This window comes from Gopherus flavomarginatus, chromosome 2, assembly GCF_025201925.1.
Source record: "Gopherus flavomarginatus isolate rGopFla2 chromosome 2, rGopFla2.mat.asm, whole genome shotgun sequence".
Lineage (NCBI taxonomy): Eukaryota > Metazoa > Chordata > Testudines > Testudinidae > Gopherus > Gopherus flavomarginatus.
The window spans coordinates 111174190-111180361 of NC_066618.1; the positions used below are offsets into that span (position 1 = coordinate 111174190).

At 41.6% G+C, this 6172-nt stretch overlaps 1 long non-coding RNA gene across 1 annotated transcript; it reads right to left on the minus strand.

The window, feature by feature from the left end:
- Positions 1-211: 211 nt before the first annotated feature.
- LOC127043776 (uncharacterized) lies at positions 212-4179 on the minus strand. The gene is made up of 2 exons (XR_007772328.1): positions 4047-4179; positions 212-364 (listed from the first exon to the last, which is right to left on the minus strand). It is a non-coding gene; the product is annotated as an uncharacterized LOC127043776 (long non-coding RNA).
- Positions 4180-6172: the final 1993 nt, after the last annotated feature.

Consider the following 6172-nt stretch of genomic DNA (forward strand, 5'->3'; position numbering starts at 1 on the left):
CTTCCCAGAGCTGTGGCCTGCAATTTTTAATCTGAAGTTTTAAATCAGCTCCATTGCTACAGTGAAAAGAGAGGAGACAACATTTCCTCAACTGTCCCTGTAGCCCTGGGAGCAGCTCTGGTTGAGCGTGCTGTCCCTTCCCTACTGCAGCTGCTTAGTAGCTCCCACTCTGGCCACTTGCTACTGTCAAAGTTAGAGTCAGGACTCACAGTTTGTCAGACCACTCTGTTTTATTAGCACAGCGCTTTGCTAATAACACCCAGATAATGTGAGCACCATGCAAGACACAAACTATCTTATTTATACAGATAAAAGGGCGAGAACTTAACAAGATAATAAAGGAAGCAGAATCTGATAAGTTTACCTGAGCTAGGCATGCATATCTTATTTCTTTACTAACTATTGCCGATCCTCTATTAATGTTTCGCCATTAGCACCCTTGTTTATGCCTAATGTTTCTTTTCCTGGCACCTGTATTTCAATATTTCTTATTTCTGCTTAAAGGTACATACAACATTTCTTTAATCCATTCTTATTTTTACAATATAATTCATTCTACTTTCACAATCCCTCCTTTTGGTCAAGCTCACGCCATGACCAACATTTTACTGGGGTTCACATATTAACCGTTCTTTATCTCTTTGTTTATCAGCAGTATTTAAAATTATCATATTAGCACTCTGTTTTGGGGCAGTCACCGGGTGGCATGCCTTACACAATTTTGGATACAACAGGAGACTAACTGAAAACATAGAAAATTATTAAGATTTTAAACAGGATAGTTAGGGCTCCCTGAAACAACCAGTTTTCTATGCCAGAGAAATTGAACAAGTTACTTAGCCACTTCCATAAAGAACTTGGTTCTTTATGGGGAAGATATGAGATTTGTTTTAAGTGACTACAGCGATTTATTACCTTATTGGTATTGTCAGGTATAAACACACAACATTGTTTTCCAATGAGAGCACAGGTCCCCTCTTTGGCCACCAGCACTATGTTTAATGCCTGACGGTTTTGGAGGGCCACCTGTCGGATAGCCCCTGTTTCTTTGGCCAGGGCTTTTAAACTTTCTTCAGTTTTATTTGCCATTATTTTGACTACTGCTAGTAACCTTAGGAGCCTTTTTGCCTGGTGTATTACTCCCTCAAGTGGGATAAAGGAACCACCAATAGCCTCTTCCCAGGTGTTATTACTGTTTCATATTGTGTTAAACAGACAAGGTTCTTCAGTGAGGTCTAGGGAATTGAATGGGTAGCCAGGACAGGAACACCAGTTTGAGAGTGGGCTGGGATGTGGCTGCAGACCCAGCATTTAGAAATATTAGGGGTCTGAGCTATCCACACTTGCTGCTGGATAAAAGAATTGTCATTGTGGATTCCCCAGACCTTAAGACACCAGCAGCCGAGGAACAGGCACCACCAGAGGCACATGTTGGAGGCAGGGCCCTTCTGGTTCTGACAACCTCAACTGAGGAAACCGCAGTCATGGTTTTATGTTCACCAGGCAGCAGGCGCTAGGCTCACTACTGCTTCTTCTTGGGCCTTGCTTTAGGTTGTTGTCTGCTTCTGGCAACCGTTATGAGAATGTAGATTGTAAGGTATTGCAGGCTGTTCCTCTACATCTTCTTCTGGGGTCACAATTGATTCTGCGTGTTCCTGAGGTGATGATTGGTTCGCTGGGGGTGGTGCATTTTTACACTGCGAAGCATATATCCACTCTGAGATGCCAGACAGTTTAACAGCCATCTGGGTAGTAAGCAGTGCCTGATGATTTTTTTATGTTTTTTAAGTCTCTTTACTACTTATTTTTTTAATTGTGGCTATAACAATGGCCTTCACACCTTATTTTTTAACTGTGGCTATAACAATGGCCCTCACACCTTAATTTTTCCTGATGCATACATTTCTCATTTATGTACTCTCAAACAGATTGAGAATACAAACAGTAGTATTTTATATTAAGCAAAAAAGCATTGCAAATTAAACCTTGCTAAGTTTTACAATTAATAACCAAGACAAATTACATTGAGACCCAGGCCTTTAATGTTTTTTTAATTTACTTAACATAGACACAATACAGAATCCTGTCTTTTACTACCTAAATTTTAAAACAAAGAGTTAGAGAGGGCCCAATTTGTAATGCATATGGGACAACAGAATCTTATAGTCTCAGAGGGTTATTTTCTTTTGCTATTTAAAAAGGGTGGCTGACAGGATGAAATTAAATAGATACATACACGTTTTTTTTTTAACATTTTTTTACACTGCTTTGTTTTAACATAGTTGTATATTATTTGGATTATTTACAGGCACTTTTTTGGAAAAGGGCCCTTTTTTTTTTTTTTTAGAATGGCTGCAAAGAAACCAAGATTTTTTTTTAACATGGTTCCTTTTAACATTTTTACAAAGTTTAACTGCTTAATTGTTTCCAGCCTCTGTAGAGTTAACTTTTCACTCTCTTTCGTTAAATCACTTGTTTATTTCCCAAAATGACACCTTCATGAACCCAAATTTAACTATTTTAAGTATTGCTCCAGGGATTCATGACTGCACTTACTGCTTTTCTAACTCCTGACACAATGCCCTTAGGGCTTCCAACCTGTATTTCAGTTTGTTTTGTTTTATCTGTTGCTTGCCTGCTTTTCTGGGCCCAATCCTGCTATTTCCAATGAACCGTTTGTGAGTGATATTGTGGTTATTTCACAATTTTTTTGAAAGAAATGTTTAAGGAAAGGCACCAGGAAGGGTGGGGGCTAGTTAAGGAGCCCACCCTCCTTTCTGAATTGGTAGTGGAGCACTAAAGAATTAGCTTTTGAGGCAAACAACAAAGGGGAACAGAACAAGGGGCTTTTTGTCCTTTTTACAATGAGATGGGAGTATTAAGGGGGTTGGATTGATCCAGGGTGGGTTTTTTTTTTTGGTTTTTTTTTGAGAACGGGGTAGAGGGGAGCACTCAGTCTGGTGGTGGGAGAGGAGGCTTTTAATAAAGCTTTTAACTTATTATTTGAATATTTGAGAGAGGCGAGTTTTGATTTTGTCCACCTACAATTTGCCTCTTGCCACCACTGAATGAAACAATTAACCTCTCCTTTAGCCAATTTAGTTCTAGGTTGGCCGAGTTTGTCCTTTAAGAAGTCCACTCGGTCTTTGTTCCAAGATTTTAACAATGGCCACTGAGTTTTGGGATCCCCCTGAGTTTGCCTAGACCATTTTTCCGGAAATTTACAGGAGTCTAGACCCTTTTTACAGGAGTCCAGATCCGTCCCAAATATATAAAATGAGCCGGCGTTCGTTTAAGGAACTGTCCCGACTTGGACGTCTGGTTACCCATACAGGAGGACTTCACACACGAATCACACAAGAAGGAAATTCGGGTTCGTCAGAGTGATGCCTGGTGCAACACACAAAAGGAGCCCACAGGCTACTGCCTCAATCGCTCTTGCCTTCACACCAAGGGTTTTACCCAAAGTGCGGTGCGGCTGCGATTGTGCAGATTCCACTCACTCAGACTGTGGGGACAGGAACCCCTTGGTCTGCCAATCCCTGGACGGAGACGGCACCCAGACTCAAACACTCCACAGGAGGACAGATAGACACAGAGACAGGACAGTCCTCAGTCCGAACAAAACACAGAAATAATTACCTGACCAGATTCCTGATGTCAGATCCCGGGATTCCTACCAGAACAGAGTGGGGACCAACAGGTTCAATAGCGTAGACTTCACTGTGGTCGTGCGCCTTTCCGTTCTGGTGGAGGACCGCTCAGGCCAAATGCCCAGGTGTCGGCTGCCACGGTCATCCTACAGAAATGGTCAGGAGTCACACAGCCCCAGTGAAGACAGTTGCCATCTGGGTGGAACCTCCAAATTGTCAAAGTAGACTCAGGACTCACAGTTTGTCAGACCACTCTGTTTTATTAGCACAGCGCTCTGCTAATAACACCCAGATAATGTGAGCACCATGCAAGACACAAACTATCTTATTTACACAGATAAAAGGGCGATAACTTAACAAGATAATAAAGGAAGCAGAATCTGAAAAGTTTACCTGAGCTAGGCATGCATATCTTATTTCCTTACTAACTATTACCAATCTTCTGTTAATGTTTCACCATTAGCACCCTTGTTTATGCCTAATGTTTCTTTTCCTGGCACCTGTATTTCAACATTTCTTATTTCTGCTTAAAGGTATATACAACATTTCTTTAACCCATTCTTATTTTTACAATATAATTCATTCTACTTTCACACTACCATACAGGGAAAAAGGAGGAGAGAGTCGTTCTGGCTGCTCCATGCTTGCTTCCTTGTCTGGCTGTGGAAGCCCCAGTGAGAGCAGGATAAGGAATTTAACTGGATCTAACTGAGCCTAAGGACAGGTCTACACTATGGGGCTCAGTTGACCTAAGTTACACAATTCCAGCAATGTGAATAACATAGCTGGAGTTGACATCGCTTAGATCAACCTTTTGCAGCGTCTACACCGTGCTGGGTCAATGGGAGAAACTCTCCTGTTGAGAAACACCAAGGAGTCCTTGTGGCACCTTAGAGACTAACAAATTTATTTGGACATAAGCTTTCATGGACTAGAACTCACTTCATCCTATCCACTTACCTTATGTTTCTTGTTCCGGTGGAGTACCAGAGTCTATGTGAGAGTGATCAGTGGTCAATTTAGCTAATCTTCACTATACCCCCAGTGGATCGATCACCGTGTGTCATACCCCGGTAAATGGAGACAAGCTCTAAGGCACCACCTTGCAAAGGATGGCTCCTCTTCCCCACCACAGCCACCCAGGGCAGCACAGGAGAGGGTAAAGAAGTATAGTTGAGAGCCAGTAACCAGTTACAGCTGCAGTTTCTCTGACCTAGCCTGATGCAGGTTAGGTTATACTCCAGTCCCTCCCACTCTCCCCATTCAGATACCAGGCAGGTTGTTTCTTTTCTCTTGCCAATGCTCTAGCACCATAAGGGGAGAGGAATAGGGCAGAGAACCTGCCCCAAAGTACTGATTACGGCCCCTCTGTCTTTTTTAAATCATGTTTGGCCTTCAGGCTGAAAAGGTTGAACTCCACTGAGATAGACTGTTTTGCATGTGTATGTGGGTAGAGGTTTAGGCATATAAATTACATGTAAAATTGCCTCCTACTCTCACCTTATCTAGATGAGATGGACAGGCAACTCATCATAAAGTTGGGGTCACTATTTGAACAAGTCAATGCCTAATTTCAGATTGATCCTCTGGATTTATCTCCCCAGCTTCCTCCCCCACCTTTTACCTTGCAGGAAGCACACAGCCAGAAATGTTTGAATGTGTGGTTCCTCCAGGGTTAAAATAATGTCACTGTAGAGATGCTCTGGTAGACAATTCAGGTCTCAACTCCCAGCATGAAGGCTGTGGAGTTTCTCATGAATGTACAGCTCAGCCAATAAATCTGTGTCACTGGTGATTATCCCAGAACTCCAATGACTCCCCCCTACATTCAGTGCAATCTCCATTATATGCACATATTTAGTGCACAACACACACAAATTCAACACAACATGAAAGGTGGCCAAAGTTAAAGCAAATATCTGTTCAAGCACTTGAAAAAGTGGTTATGTAATAGGTATAGGCATAGGAAGTCATGTAGCTAAGACCAATGTTTATCCCACCCTTACCGTAATACAACCATGTTCAGTGTACTAAGTAAGTCTGAATTCTGTGCTATAGTCCCTATTGAACATATCACCTTCATGCTGTGTCTGTGGGAGTCTTGGATTATCAAAAAAAAAGCACAGACTGCAAATCTGTGGAATTCAGTTCCCTCAGAAAATAAGTACTGAAAAAAGGATAACTGAAAGGAGATTCCCAGATGTGAGTCAGCTCAACCTGAAAACACGCACACACAATGCTGAGTCAAAGTCACAGACTGATGAAAAACTAGTGTAATCAAGGATGAAAGTAGATATTCCAACCCCCAAGTCAGTATAAACCAACAAACATACATAAACAATAATGGGAACCAGTCTTAACCAGTCTCAAACTAATGAAAAATGTGGGAAATAGGCAGAATTTTCCAATACACAATGAAGTTTAAGAAAAAGACATATACACTCAACACAACTTTGTTGCTCAATTCCACATCATTCCATTGTTCCCACAAAACTTCCCCGAAAGGTACAGAGATAGAA